This window comes from Pollicipes pollicipes, unplaced genomic scaffold, assembly GCF_011947565.3.
Source record: "Pollicipes pollicipes isolate AB1234 unplaced genomic scaffold, Ppol_2.1 Scaffold_4740;HRSCAF=5597_pilon_pilon_pilon, whole genome shotgun sequence".
NCBI lineage: Eukaryota > Metazoa > Arthropoda > Thecostraca > Pollicipedomorpha > Pollicipedidae > Pollicipes > Pollicipes pollicipes.
This window is the reverse complement of record NW_023596545.1, coordinates 5510706-5527224: the sequence shown is the minus strand read 5'-3', so window position 1 is coordinate 5527224 and position 16519 is coordinate 5510706. Positions and strand designations below refer to the sequence as shown.

Here is a 16519-nt window from a genome sequence, read left to right as displayed (position 1 = left end):
TTCGCCAACTGCTTATGGTAACAAATACTTTGCACGTTAATCATAAATATGGCTGTCTGGTATGTCAACGTTTCAACAAACGGATTTCGGAGTGAAATTTGCTTGTTTCTGGAAAAATACAACATCATGGCTGCTTTAAGCCCATCAAGTGGCAACCTACCTACAACCTACAAACCTACAACGCACTGATGAAACGAGCCGGAGATAATGATCACGGATGGCAGCAATGCGTCCTGTTCCGTTCTGTTCCGTATCAAACTGCGTCCGCGTTTTAAAACGCTATCATTTACCCTTCGACGTAGCGTTGTTGGAAATCCGGCTTCAGCATAACAGGGCGCACCCAAGGGACCGCGTTCGTTTTCAATGGCCTGTAATTCCGGTGTAGGCGTCTTGCACCAAAGGTGGTATGAAACACCACTATGGTAAAACTCCAGCGCAATGCCACAAACCAATGGACCTTGTTTTTGTGGGACCAAAAGTGCCCCGAGGAATGGAAAGAGATAGCCATGCATGTACAACTACCTAAATCATGACGTTTTTACCGACTTCAAGTGTCTTAGGACTTTTGTAAGAGGAGTTATATACAACCCCTAAATGTAATAGCAATTGGCATGCAAAATGCAGAACGGTAGTCAAAGTTTTGGCACCGGAGTGACGTAACTGGGCTTAAAAAATTGGCAAGGATTTGCTTCACATCAGTTGCTTTTTGTAACCCCGTAGCTGACTTTGAATATACTGGCTGTTTGGCATGTCAGTATAAAGCCTTTGACTCTGCTAGATCGCTGACAGAAATAATCCGACCAAAAAAGCAGCATCCTCAATGTGAGATCCACAACAATGCGGCGTCATCAATTCGCCGAGTACTTGTATTCATTCCCTATGTTGCTGAGCATCTGTCATTGATGCGCCTTCCACGTCCAAACCTCGTGTTGTCAAACCTGTGACGACGCCGGGCTTGACCGGTAGAGTGTAGGCATTTTGATCAGCTTGGCTCCTCAGTTGCCTCGCTGAGGGGACGTTGGTCAGATCAAATGTGAGCCTCAGGCTCAAACCTCCTGCGTTGCACCAACCGTTTCACTGTCCTGGTATCATGATATCCCATGCAAGACACTCTTTGCAAACGGTCGTTGACTGTGTCCGTGGGCTCCTGCCGTGCCTATTTTAGTCCTCGCGCTGCGCTGCCACGACAAGGGCAAATCAGCATCGCCCCCACGGGAGCGATCCTCGTCTCTGGCTCCGATGTGTAGCCCGCTGAGGCAACCGCGATCGGTCACGTGCGTGAAACAAACGATGTGCAAGATGGAAGTTGGACGAAAAGGCTTGCAATGACGTGCATAGCGTCCCGTTTACTCCACCGCTTTTGGAAATGCGCTAAATCCGGCGGTGCCCCGAGCTCACATACAGATGATTGATGCGCTGTACGTTCCTATCTAAACAGCATGCCGATAGCTTTGCCAGTGTATGTGTTGGAATTTCATGTCATAAAGCCAATGACATCTCAAACGCAGGGCAGCGCATACTAAAGTTACGCGAGTTATTCTTTGGTACACAGGCGCCGGCTGGGGTGTTCACCAGGTGCAGACGCCAGCTGTGCTAACGGTATCACTTAGATGGCGAATGCCTACCGCACGAAATTACAGGTCGGCCAGCTGGGCCAAGCACCTGTGGCCGCCGACACAGCGATGAGCAAGGCTGACCTGCACCCACTAACGAGCGAGGGCAGCTAAACGGGAGGCTTCTTATTCCGCACCGTAAGTCTTGCCGTCTTGCTCACTCCCTCTTCCCCTCTCATTCCCTTCGCCCTTCCTCATTATTTCTCTCTCTCTCTCCCTCTCTCTCTCTCTCTCTCTCTCTCTCTCTCTCTCTCTCTCTCTCTCTATCTCTCTCTCTCTCTCTCTCTCTCTCTCTCTCTCTCTCTCTCTCTCTCTTTCTCTCTCTCTCTCACTCCTCTCTTTCTCTCTTCCCCTCTCCTCTCTCTCACTCTTTATTCCCTTCTCATCGCACCTCTTTCTAATCCGAAAGCAGCATGCCGAATCCCAGCGGTTAGGGCACCTGTGTGGAGTGGCAATGCCAGACGACCACCCTTGCTCTTGCCCTTACAGGGCCATGGCTCTAAGCCTGGTTAAACGACCGCATCCGAACTCCCGCGGAGCACAATCCGCCGTGTCTGTGTCTGTGTCGCCATGGCAACTCTGGAAACAGGCGACTTCTGGCACTGCGCGGCTCCCAATCAATCGACGGGACCGGCGGGCGTCCTGCGAACATGGCCGCGTGCGCCGCGCAGCGCCGACGCCGCCGCCGCCGGCGCCGGCGCCCAGTGCGGAGGCCGACGGCGGAGGGCGCCGGTGCGTGCTGGTTATGTGAGCGGCGTTACCGATCGGCCTCATGGCGTCCGTGGCGGCGTGGCTGCCGTTCGCGCGCGCCGCGGCTATCGGCTGGGTGCCGATCGCCAACCAGCCGCTGCCGGCGCCGCCTGTGCCGCGTGACCGGCGCCGCGCCGATGACGAGAAGCTCATCATCAACGTGTCGGGCCGCCGCTTTGAGACCTGGCGTAACACGGTGGAGAAGTACCCCGACTCGCTGCTCGGCTCCAACGAGCGCGACTTTTTCTACGAGGAGGAGACGCGGGAATACTTTTTCGACCGGGACCCGGATATCTTCCGGCACATCCTCAACTACTACCGCACTGGCAAGCTGCACTATCCGAAGCACGAGTGCCTGACGAGCTATGACGAAGAGCTCTCGTTCTTCGGTATCATCCCGGACGTGATCGGCGACTGCTGCTATGAAGACTACCGCGACCGCAAACGCGAGAATGCCGAGCGTCTGCTGGACGACAAGATGTCCGAGAACGGCGAGGGCAACCTCGCTAAGCTGACCAACCTGCGGGAGAAGATGTGGCGCGCCTTCGAGAACCCGCACACGTCGACGGCGGCGCTGGTCTTCTACTACGTCACCGGCTTCTTCATTGCCGTCTCGGTACTGGCAAACGTAGTGGAGACGATGTCGTGCGGACAGCTGCCGGGCAAGGCCGAGACGCTGCCGTGCGGCGAACGGTACGAGGTGGTGTTCTTCTGCCTGGACACGGCGTGCGTGATGATCTTCACCGCCTGAGTACCTCCTGCGACTGTACGCGGCGCCCGACCGCTGCAAGTTCGTGCGCAGCGTTATGAGCATCATCGACGTGGTGGCCATCCTGCCGTACTACATCGGCCTCGGCATCACGGACAACGACGACGTCTCGGGCGCCTTCGTCACGCTCCGCGTGTTCCGCGTGTGTAGGATCTTCAAGTTCTCGCGTCATTCGCAGGGCCTGCGTATCCTGGGATATACCCTGAAGTCTTGCGCCAAGGAGCTGGGTTTCCTCGTCTTCTCCCTGGCCATGGCCATCATCATTTTTGCCACGGTCATGTTCTACGCTGAGAAGAAAGAACCGAGGTCGACCTTCACCTCGATACCGGCCTCCTTCTGGTACACCATCGTCACCATGACAACGCTCGGGTGAGTACGCTGGCATCGGCGCCGTCCTTGGCCTATTACCGTCGCTCATCTTCATTTGGGCGGTAACAGGCGCGTGGAAATGTGTGTGCAATTGAAGCTGATGCGTCACTGAGGCCTGGGTGATGGGAAGGTTGTGCGCGCGCACGTACGTTGGTGAACGCACCTGTTGACGGGTGTAAATGTAGGTGCGTGCTTCGGCACCTGCGCGAGTACGTACTTGCATGTGTTTGTGAACACGTACATGCGTGTACCGTGCGTATGAGCACGTCCTAGGTGTATGTGCGGCCTGTGTGGTATAAGTGCGTGTCTATGCCAAGCGTGCGTGCTTATTTCACACCTGGCATCATTTTGAGAACTGAGAACCTGTACTAAGAGTAGAGTTTAAAGACTTGCCATGCATAGATGGCGTTAGGCAGCCATGACAGGCTGGGTAAACACCGCAGGAGGATATTGCCATCGACCGTCTTTGGACGAGAGACCTTAGAGGATTTTCTGGAATAGCAGTCTGAATCTTGATAACTTATTGAACAGCTTCTGAATAGCTAAACGCAGAATGAGGACATTCTTGAAGTTACGCTGTCAATATATTCACATGTTCTGTGACAATTAAAAATCCTGCTTGCCGCAGGTGATGTGTGGTGATCTACTAATCGATATCGTTTCGGTTGCGTGTCCTGCTCAGGCAACCGACTTTGTGCGCCGATTGTATTATAAGTGCCCCGAATGATTTCCTACATTGATTCGCCGTTTTACCATAATTTATGCTGAGGTAATTCAACAAAATGCAGGTAGGTCAGGCCATAACGGGTCAGGCCGGATCAAAGCAAACGGAGAAATATTCATGCGACTAACTTTTCATCTGCCGTGACCTAGTCTGACCTGCCTTAGGTCACTTTAATGAATCATTGATTCAGTGTGACAAATACTATCTAGCGTTGCTTGCTTGCTGCCAAATCATGCTTCGTTGCTCAGATCATGGGGTAGGGGACTGCACCTAAATGGGCTTGATCCGCATGACCCGATTTCAGTCTTGGCATGCTTGCGTTCACGCCCAGTGATGGGCTGTCATTGCCCTGTGATTCAGTATGTCATAAACAACACAAAACTGCCGCGCCACAGGGGTGGAGAATATTGAAAAATATCCACATGTTAACGTGACAAGTAGCAAGAACTTTCCAATACGCCAATGACAGATTCGTGGTAACTACTGGAAGCTGATTTGACAGCCGTGATACCCGCCAAAGCATAGTTTGCACCGATGCAAGTGATGGCTACGAAGATGGAAGATGGAATATTGTTCTATTTTTATCACATTCGACGGGCTTAATTCACCACAAAGGTCAGCTTCGCTGATGTTCAGTGACATGTATCTCATATACCCCTACGCAAGCTATCCGATGTCGCTTTCTGGTTGACTAGCACGTTAGGTAGGTGAGTCTATGTCCAATAAGAATATTCCAATAAGTCCACGCTCATGTTACAAAACTCAGGCCGAAAAATATTCAATATATTTCGGTTCGCATCTTCTTTAGGACTCAAATACACGAGTCAATGTAATGCACAACATACCTTAAATTCAATGCAGTGTTGAAAAATGGCATAGAATTATAATTACCTGAATTGCGCATTGGCATATTTTAAGTAAAATATAGGATGGGTATGTGTATTTTCTGGCCTGGCGAAAAGGCAGGTGCGGCTAGTAATAAAAGCACGTAAGACGCAGGTAAAGGAAATGTTTCACATTTAACCCGATGCCGCCCCGTGTATTTCGGTAGCCACGGCTGTCAGAGGGGTAAAAGCGACCACCCATTTCTTCAGCTCTAACCGTTATCGGATAAATGTAAACGGCGGTTGACAGCCCTGACCTCTTCGTACGGGACTTGTAGAGTTGACGGCTTTTATTTGGATGATGACGTCACAGGCAACGCAAGATGACCCCAAAATCACAAACAAATCTCTGAACAACAAGGCTTAAGTTAAGGTGGAGTTCATGTCAGTGTTAAAAGGTGTGACGTGGGTTTTCAGCAAGGCGTTACATTTGCACAAAAAGACGGATAGATAATCAGACGAATGAAACTATGGCTAACCTTTTTGTTTCATTCTATCCACCAATTAACACACCGCGCCTTGCAAGCGCTTACTTCGTTTCTGGGGTTGAGACTCACCAGTGATCCATCTTGGTGTCCTGAAGCTCGCGTGCCAATATTACGAACACGATTCAACGCCATTGCCGTGCACGCTATACAGCAGCAGAATTTGGTGGCATTTGTGAGTTGTTGCATTTTCATGCATTTTCCCTGATAACTGTGACGTCATACAAGCAGGTTCCCGCTGTGCTGCAACCGCTATGGTCAGCAATGGACGCTTGAACGCGTGGGATGAGATGCCTTCATGGGCCTGCCTAATGCTCTTATTGGATAGGTTTGGAACCACAGCACTCATGATATTAATACTTTTCACATCGATTTCAAGATTGGTTACGAGAATTGGAAGGTTCTTCCTTCAGCATGCCAGGAGTAACAACAATTACGTGTCATGTCTTTTGCGTTTCACATTCATGTGCATGCGTGCACGTGAAATTGCACGTGCGTTTGTCGTCGAGTTTGTCGCAGAATGCATATCCCAAAGCACCTCTGTACTAAAATGTGCCTAGTTTTGTCATAACAAATGATGGCACAAATCTATTTATTAAAAATCTGTAAAATGGCTGAAAAGGCATGCCAGATCAGATGCTCAAATGCAAATGAAAATTCAAAATGCCAGATTCAGATGTGTTCTTCATGCTGTTACTGGCCATTGATATGCAACATCTTCAGTAAAGACATCGCGTGTTTCATCCCATGACACGCAAACGGATTCGGCGCCATATTAGCCCGCTACGCTGACGACGCGCAGCTGTTCGTTCCAGACCCTCTGGTCAGATTAGCGGAGATGCAGCGGTCACCGCAGTCAGTGCTGGACGTAACGTGCATGTGGTTCCTGCGGCATGGGATAATGGTGAATGCAGCCAAAACCGAAATGTGTGGCGACCGCCGACAGCTTAACAAATTTCGAGAGTATCCGTTCATGGTATTCACGGATCAGGTGTTACAGTGTTCAAAACTCCGAAATCTCGCAATCGTGATGGACCATCTCCGTCGCATGGCTATCACATAGGTCAGGTGGGAAACAAATGACTTGCCATCTTAATCCTGGCCCTGGTTCGCCGCTCTCCATATCGCGAACTGAAGGGGGGTCGATGCTTTCCCCCCGGCGTTTCCAAACTAGTAAAGACAGCGTTCAGAGCAAAACGCCCGTAGATTGTTCTCAACAAGATCTCGCGAAGATGACCAATTTGTACGTTGTTGGGTCAGTAATGGACCTTATCATGTCTGGTCACAGGTCAAATCCCCAGAAAATCGCACTTTTTCAATTTTACAACATCATACAGACGAGAATATGGCTTGTGGCGGCATGAAACCTAGGCGGTCGTGTTACTTGTTCAATTCAGAGCATAATGGTATATCTTTGTTGAGTTTTAAGCACACATTTGCGATATATGGCTCTGTTAATGTAACCATGTCGGCCGCTGCGCGCGTTCCGCGGCGTCGTCGGTTGCCGCCCGCCCGCCCACTCCGGCCGTAGCTCGCATTGTTCCTCAAAAACCGCCGCTGCTCCGGAGCGAGAAAAATAATGAACAAGTTTTTGGTGTCAAATCGCGTGCAATAGATGCCCCATAGGCTACCGAAAATTTGGGCGCGATTGCACAACATACCGGAGAGGTATCCTCACAACACTTTCGGGAGAGGGAGTCGCATCGACCCCCTGTCAGGGTGAAGGTTAACAGGCGTCCTAAATGCTAAGCATGCACTTCCTTCAACAGCATTACCTGGGATAATCAATGGCCTAGTTTTTCCCCATAAAGTCATTGTGCCCAAGTGTTTTATAGTGCGAGTCGTTCAAATATATCAAGACTGCAGAATGTCCTCGACTTCACTGCCAGACTCATCTCAGGTCGACAAAAAATCATGACATATCGATGTGATCATGATCAATTCATTGTGTGCGATCAATCAACCGGGCTGGCTGTCCGCACATGAGTTCATCTCTTACTTTAATCTCTGCCTGCTGCGCAGCGTTCTGATCACTGGGAAGCCTGCCGCGCTACGCTCTGCGCTAATGCACGATCGCGGGCGCGTGCTCTGAGACACGCGGCAGCCACGCTATCTGAACCTGTCTTGCGTGAAAACATACATCGAAAGAGACGATATATGTATTGCGCAGTGCAGCAGCCCGGCGAGAAAACTATCGCTCAAGGTCCATAGAATGCCTCAAAGGGTCGTTTCAAAATTAGGATTCGACACGTGATTCAACAAACTTGACTTTCCTCTCAATAGGTATGTGTCTTGCGCGGTGTGTGGTACCATATAAGGTGACGAGGGTCTGAGAATAGCCCAACTGTTGTTGATTGACCCGGCTGCGTGCAATACATATTCATATTATGTACATTTTGCTTTTTGAATAGTATTCTATGCAAATATATTGTTCAATATATGTTGGCAACTGCAGGGACATAAGCCATGTATCTATTGACTGCAATTTTTATGAAATAATCTGCGGGTGCCTGGCAGTTTACAATGGTTCATTCGGCCCTTTCGATAAAACGATTGAAGTCAGAGGCGTTGCCCGACTTTCTCGGGTCCAAGATTTGCATGTATATGTTCAACTCTTGCTCCCCTGAAGAAGATCAGCAGCCGTTTAAAAAAAAAATCGGCAAAAAAGGTATATACCAGTTTAAGCATGTGCGCTTTTAGCATGCCTAAGAAAAAAGGACGCCAACGCTCGGTGATGCAGTTTCTATGAGCTTAGCGGTGTCAGCCCTGCAGCTAACACTCGGCAGGCATCAGCGGGTGGCGAAAACGTCCAAGTGTGGGAAACTGGTAGTTTCGAAAGCTTTATGAAATAAATCTGTATGGATGCACAAGGCATTCCGGGCCATAGCTGATGCACAAGGCATTCCGGACCATAGCTGACACCTGTGCAGTTTTTGTGTTGATATTTTGGACAGATTGACACATTATCCCAGAGTCGTGACGCAATCGAGTAATCACGATTGCCTGTGTTGCTTCAACTATTAATTCCGTTCCGAAAATCAACCTCGCTATAGCGCAGGTGAAAATTTCTGTCGAGTAGCTGAATGACTTATCCATTTCCGCCCAGGATATCTAGCAGCTGTTTTTCTGGCGATAAGGGGACCGGGGCGGCCTGGCCGATCCGGAGGCCCGCAGAGGGATCCGTCCAGTCCCGTGACACCGGTCCCGTTCCTGATGCGGTGGACATTCTGACCAAGGCATCTGGCACAAGATCGACGCAAGGCTGTCACTGACGCAAAAGGATCCTTGGCCGGCACCGGGAGTCCAATAAATGTCACCGCGACACCAATGACACCGACACCGCGACTTATCGGCCCGCGGCGGGAACGGTGCAGAGGGGTTCTCGTTCGATGCTGGGACTTCTGACTGACGCAGGTGACTGTCTCATTGTGAGTGCGAGCCCTTGCATAGTCATTTTTTATGTCTCGTTTCATCCTCAAGAGAGTCCTGACCAACGCAAGAGACCTTCTGACTTTCCGGGTCCCGTTCCTGCACCTGTTCAGCAAATGTGTCCCTGGCAAACATGGGACCCATTGCCGGCATGAGGTCCCCTGTTACGCATGTGAGCCTCTGATCACCACAGAGACCCCTCTTTGTTTTAGAGGCTCGACCAATGAAGGAGGCTTCTGATTAACATTTGCGAGCCCGGCATACCCCTACCTAAGAAAGGGGCTCCAGGGTCCAGACCGGTGTAAAGCCGACTGTTTGGTATTGATGGTTTTAGTCAGGTGACTAATGTAGAGACCCGCACTGTCCCAGAGGGTCTCCGTGCAAGATCAGTGCAAGAGGCCCTCCGATCGACTTTTGACGGTCCGGCCTTCCGGCTGGGTTGCCTACGCATGCCCCTCACATTGGTATGCTCTCCGAACTCTGCGGCTAGTTTTTTCTGAAAAAGGTTACGATTCCTCGAAATAAAGGTTGGTGGTGCCACTTCGCTGAACAGGGAAGATCAGACGGATCAAGAATTTCGTCTGCCTTTCCATTGGCAATAAAGGTAATGGTACGTCGAAATGAATGTTTTGGTGCCCTTCGATGACAAGACTGATTCCAGAGTTTCGTTCGGAGTGGGAAGCGCAGCATTGCTGTGCCCCTGGAATTTCGTGCCGCTGAAAATGAAGGTTTTGAGCCCTTTTTGGTGCCCTATGGAATTGGTCGTCTTCTGAAAATGAACGTCATGGTGCCAGAAATGATAGTTTTTATCTTCCTTTACCGAATGGGCTAATCCAGGATTTCATTAATGGATACGGTACGGGCATTTTAGTACCCCTGAAATTCCGTGCCTCTCAAGAATACAGATTTGGGACTCTTTGCGGAGTCTCTGAAAGTTGGTACCTATTGAAAATTAGGGCTATGTAGTTCCAAGATTAAGGTTTTGATAACATCTCTCCACCATGATATTTTCGTCCTACGAAGGGTCACCCAGACTTCATGAGTAGCCCAAGGGGATGCGTGGCATGTGCCTTCCCCTCCCTCCTGGATCAAACAATGTGTGTACTACATTGTTCGATTACAAACAAAAAGGACGAAGCAATCAAATTTGGGCAGTCCTGAGGCATTGCCATCACATCCTTTAATGAAGTATCCTCTTTAACCTCAGTGGTCGGTACTTCCGGGGGGAACGTAACAGTTACTCAAAATGGCGCCTTCCCGCAGCCGTCTGGAGCCGCCTTGAAGCGGCGCCATTTGTGGGCACGTGGGGTATGGACCTATACAGGGAGATGTTGCGAGCAAATGATGTTTGGGTTTTCTCCAGCAAATAGTCCGTCTGTGAACCAAAGCAAGATGAAAAAACATTATGCCATATTTTCGACAGCTTTGAGACTCCATGAAGAAACCCTACTTAGAACTGATGCCGATCTGCTGTCCTGTGCTCATCCTCAAGAGAGGAACTCTTGAGGATGAGAACAATTCGAAATATTAAATACCGTCAAAATAATAGCTGTTAGCTCTATGACGTCGTTTAGCCAGCACCTTCCGTTATATTGAGGGTTGTCACTAAACATAAGAGTTTTGCATTCATAATGCAAAAAACCAGGTGCTAAAGATTCTTTCTTATATCAAGTCCGTCCCGTCCGTCCGTCCGTCCCGTCCGTCCCGGTCCGTCCCGGTGACTCAGTTGGTTAGAGCGCCTGCCTTCCGATCCACCCACCCGTGGCGGGGTGGGTTCGAGTCGCTTTAGGGCGCTCGCTATTTGCCCTTGACAGGTATGGCCTGCGGCCGGTGGCAGCGGTCGCGTTAAAGGTCAGTTGACGTCAGAGGACAGGACGGACCGTGCCAAGCATTGCGGCACGTTAAGCTTTCGCCACCAAATTCTGCCGTTGACATGGGATTGCGCGATCGGATGGTAGGGGTGGCGGATGGCTCACACAACAAGCACTGCTTAGCGTGAGCTCTGATCCCGGAAATCCATCCATTCAACAGGTTCGGATCAAATCTTTTAAAAAAGTCAAAATTTTGACCGCAGCCAGGGAATAAAGTGAGCGAAATTAATGAATAAATGCGTCGGGTTAAAATTATGGATGATGTTCATGGGTCTCCAAAGAAAAACACCAAGCTCCACTCCAGTTTGGATACATGTAAATATGCATATGCGCATACGTATGGCTTACAATGCCCCTAAACACACGCTCGCAGACCAGACATACCCATCCACGCACCTGCGCATCTTCACAACAATATACAACACATTTAGGGATTTGTTGAATGAAAATTTTTTCCTTCACTTCCAGCTTTCTCAATGAGACAAAAGGGGAGCACTCTTTGTAAATGATCTTTTGTTCCAGAATGTGTTTCTGTGTGTTCAAAACTTATCTCTCTTTATTGGATACTCACAAAAGCATTCAGAGTTCATGGCTTGTAATGGTCAGAACGTTCCAAATCACAGCACTCATGGTTCATAACGTCCAAAAATCGTCCGATGCCCCTGGACAGGAGAGAATCACAGCATCCAAGCTCGCAATATCCAAAGTTCATCGGGTCCAACGTTCATAAAATCCAGAGTTCATCACGTCCAAAAGCTGAGAAGCAGTTCTGCCTTCCCGCAAATCTTAAATCATTGGATTGGATATTACCTGATAACTGGATACCATGGCTCAATTGGCCCTTCTATACTGACGGGTGACATTATGAAGTACAGTGCTGCCCAATTGAACCGCCATGTATGGGCATGGATATTTTGTATGTGCACGCAAACTTCGCTGTGTCAGCACGTCTTTCGTCGCAGGCGGATTAAAGAGTCCAAAACTTTGATCTACGGTCTGTGGTCTCGAAGATCTTTGGTTACTCGATGGTAGCTGCGCGCTGGTCGTGGAAGGTTCTGGTCAGGTTACCTGCTCGCGGGCTGTGGATACAATCCTCTGCTGTGTTTGGCTCAATCATCGGCCTCACTACATTGGTGATGCTTCACCATCATGGTCTTGATGGAATCTATGACTGATGGAAAAACATTGATTTGTGAGAATCCGCCCGCCCTGATCCCATGATGATGGGACATTTTTCATTGGTCACATCTTGGTGGAATATAATACAACTTTTCGATAGTTGACGTTGGCCCAGCTGACCTAAGCTCTCAGCTGTGGCTCTCAGCTGTGCGGTAGTTTAGTTATTGTCTTGTTTTACGTCTTTATTTCGGTAATTAAATACGATGAAAAGTGTAGTGCGCAAAGGAACGGATCACGGACAGTGATGGTGACTCAGTGTTCATATACACCACCGCCGCGAGCCGGATAAACGTTACCAGGCATAAAATTGCTTTGCAGACGTGTCCATAGCAGAGTGTTGTTGCGATTGTTCTTGGGAAGTGGCGGGTGCTGTGTCCTGACGGGACGTTGTGGACGCCCTGACCCGTCCGAGCGTACCTGGCGACGATTATTGTGTAGCCTATCATTCCTACACTTCACGATTGCCCCTTTCCGTTCGTAAAACCTTTGCGGGTTTGTGTCAACTCCAAGAACACAGCCTATGCACAGCTGGCACACCGCAACATCCACCGCAGCATGCACCAGTGCCACCCTCATCGCCTGTAAAACTCGCAGCGCCATGTATCGAGTGCGTGCGGTCAGAGCGGCCAGCCACATCTTGGATCCTACGAGTCTATCACGAGCATTACGATGCCGTATGAAGATAGCTGACACATACATCCCGTAAGGATTCAAGCTTTCTGGGAGGATGACTTGCCACTTCGAGCGAATCGGTATATACATCTATTGTAGCTCAAAGCGAATGTTGCACATTTGAAGATATTGAAGCAAGCGGCAGATATGATGGAAAAGACTCACTCGTAACTAGCGGTGTGTTCTTTAGAGCGAAAAATCTCAGCAAAGGACGAGATTTCACTTATCAGTAAATATGCTCCACGTGACGTCATTGTTTGAGTACATCATCGCACCTTGCACAACATTGACTGAGAGCCAATTACCGCGCGTTATATTTGGAAATCGTGCTCACGAACGCCAGGTATGCGCGCCTCGACAATTATATTTTTCTTAGCCTCGATCGGCGCATGCCTAATAGATTGGCAGAATTTGAATGACGTTATCATGGTGTCATGGATGCCTGGGTGACCTTAAAGTAGTCTCCCATATCTCCGCGGGTGTGTAACTCGGAGAAGTTAGGTCTCAAAGAGGAGAGGGTGTGAACCGCACCGAGTGATCTTCTTGATGGTTTTTCAGTACAAAACCTCTTACAAGTGTGGAACAATCCCTTTAAACAGCAATGGCCATCGATATACCTTGGATTATTATATTAGGGGCCATATACCTGCAAAAATATATGAATCCATCGCTTTGCCGAGTTGGATGATTATAGCCCGGGCAGCACTGGGCGTTATAAGTTATTTGAAACCAGAGGTTCAGCCGTGAAGTCATTCGGGTTCCGGTTCTGCCGTCACACAACGATAGAGCTTATTTAGGCAATTTTCGACATGAAGTGTCCTAAATGTGATTCTGCATTTTAAATGAATTGATGCCAGTGAGCCATCGAATTAGGACCGCCAGCCTCCAGACATTCTAGGTGATTCGTGATAACGATATTCCACTGTACCTATCAGATGACCATGGCTTGAATGCTAGATCGACCGAGGCATTTTTGCTGGAGCAGGAGAAAAATATGGCAGTGTTGTGCCGCCTAGTGTCAGGAATCCAAAACATGATATTGTACTGGAGTTTAGCGGCAAGTCAAAACTAATCAACTGAACGTTGTGATCGTTGGATGTTATGAGCATTGCATGCCATGACTGTGAAGGTTGCGAGGTCGAATGCTATGAGTTCCGCCAATGGGCACATAATTAGACGCATTTTGGATGTTATGGACGCCAGACGACGTGAGTTTGGATAATATGAACAATGGACGCTACGAGCGTGGACGTTTTGGTGATTTCCCTAGTTATTGCAGCGAGGTACTATCTTTTTTTCTGTCAAAAATCTACTACATCGCTCCGGTAGAGGGTCCGTTACCTCGGGCGTGGGTTTGCCACTGATCGCCCAGCACTATCCTCAGATGGTAGTGATAATAGCCAACTCAGCGTCTACGAAGCATGATCTAATAATAAACTTATTGGTGACAACTTTGCTTCATCTTCAATACTGCTTATGCAGAACCATGGTTTTATACTCATAAGTTACCTGAAACGTTGCATTTCGCCTGATTCATGTTACGTCTTTCTTTTTACCAGCCATCCTTTAAAGAACCGCTGTAATATTTTTACGCAGTGTCGGCAAAACCTGGGTCTTATGGAAAAATGCTTTCCCTTGGTAGTGGTAAGGCCATAATGCCGGTAGTTAATATCGCATGAATGCCTCTATGGCACCACTCACTCAGAAAAACACCATATTTCGCAATATATCCACCGTTTCACGTCTATAGCGGGTGTATCACCTCTCTAACGGATTACAATTGTCTCCTCGTTCTAGAAGTCAAATTTAGAAAGTTCGCCTCGACACTCTCACCGAACAGACATCTCTCCAAATTTACGAATGCCGATCAATTATTCAGGCCTGATATTTTGGTTTCCATCTCGACCAGCCGTCCGCAGGCCGTCCATCAAACGCGGCACTGGCTCCGGGAGCTTGTCATGATGGAATGCTACTTAGTTTCGACTCGAATCGGGCCTGGAACAAAGCCCGCCCTGCGCCCGCCTCCGAATGGGGCCACATACCAGTGCCCGTCATTGTGGACGGCCATGTCGACAGGCGGCGGCGGACGGCACAGGAGCCGCACGGGGCCCAGTGGCCGATCGGCCTGAGCACGGCCCCGTGCTGGCGGGGCATGGGCAGCATGGCGGCCGGCCTGGGCAGCCGTGACGCCGTTCGCTGCCCGGAATAGTGCGCCGCGAATACCCGAGCTGCTGTTGACTGCGCAGCGCGCTGTGTTGAATGGAGGGGAAGGGAGGGGGAGGAGGGGTTGTGTTATGCGACAACCGCGTGCATGACTCCAGCGAATCGTGGCACAATGAAACAGCGTTGAGTCGGGCTAGAAGCACCTCTAAATGTCATTCAGTAGCGCAGAATCGGTCGAGAAGCGACAAGGCTGGAACCTGAGGTGTATGGTCAGAAATTAAGGTATGTTAGTAAATCAGGATGTATTACTGAAAAACCTATGGCGATGCGCCCATGTGACATGGGATATTTAAAATTAAGATTTTAATCAACTATCCTTTCTAACACAGACCCACGTAAGACAAGGCACAGCATTCCGGCATTCGCTGAGAAACAAGTAGTCTTGAAACAAAAAACTTCGCGTGTTTCGATTTTTAACACGTGCCCGTGTAGTGTGTCCGCTGACCTCGGCCTACGGATTTTCTGGTAAAAAGCAAGAAGGCCTTGAGATTCCGGTTTTTCGGGATTATGAGCACAGGTTCCTTACGCTCGGCTATCGGCCTTCGACACACCAGGAGGTGCTGTTTAAATGACGTTATAGAGCAAGCGTTCTTTATGTTGTCAGTGCTTCCCTGATTGAATACTCGCCTAAATATTAACAATGTGCTAACCGCTCCATAATGTCATTTAGGTATGGCAGCTCAAAACACCTGCTGGTGTTATGAGCTTCGATAGCTAAGTATATCAACTCATTTAATACACACACAACACACACACACACACACACACACACACACACACACACACACACACACACACACACACACACACACACACACACACACACACACACACACACACACACACACACACACACACACACACACACACACACACACACACACACACACACACACACACACACACACACACACACAGATATATATATATATATATATATATATATATATATTAACTATCTGTGTGTGTGCATATATATGTCTGCGTGCATGTATATATGTCACAAAATAATCATCTAATAACTAATACGGTTGTTAAGAATAACTTTCGGACGTTGCGGTGTAGCGACACCTAACTTGGTATAGCTGCAATCAATTCAGTACCCAATATTTGCGCGTACAACACAATATGCACCTATTAAGGTCGCTGACCTGTGGCAGGAAAAACTGAAGCCATATCTCTTAGCGGAACTAATTCTAAAGAAACAATTAAAACTGGTGCAGCAGTGGTCTGCTAGAAGAAGCAATATAACTTATCATGTACCAGCTGTACAAATTATGACAGGTTTTTTAATTGAATACTTGCTTTATGGGACGGTTTTGGTTGTCATTTAGATTCCAGTGATCATTTGGACGTGATCAGATTTCCTCCTTTGACTGCATGACGGCCACGGGAAGTCATTGACCCAAAATTACTTCCATAAACATTTTGCGTTAGGGAAGATCCCAGCTAAAATAGTTCTTGGCGCTGATTCTAGGCTCAGGTATAATAAATTATCTCGAAAGGTTTCGGTTATTTTGACCTTCTCAAGACTTAATGAGATCACCCACC

At 48.7% G+C, this 16519-nt stretch overlaps 1 pseudogene; it reads left to right on the top strand.

The window, feature by feature from the left end:
* The first annotated feature begins 2385 nt into the window (after nt 1–2385).
* The window catches only part of LOC119099149 (potassium voltage-gated channel protein Shal-like), a 75882-nt pseudogene continuing 61748 nt past the window's right edge, over nt 2386–16519 (top strand).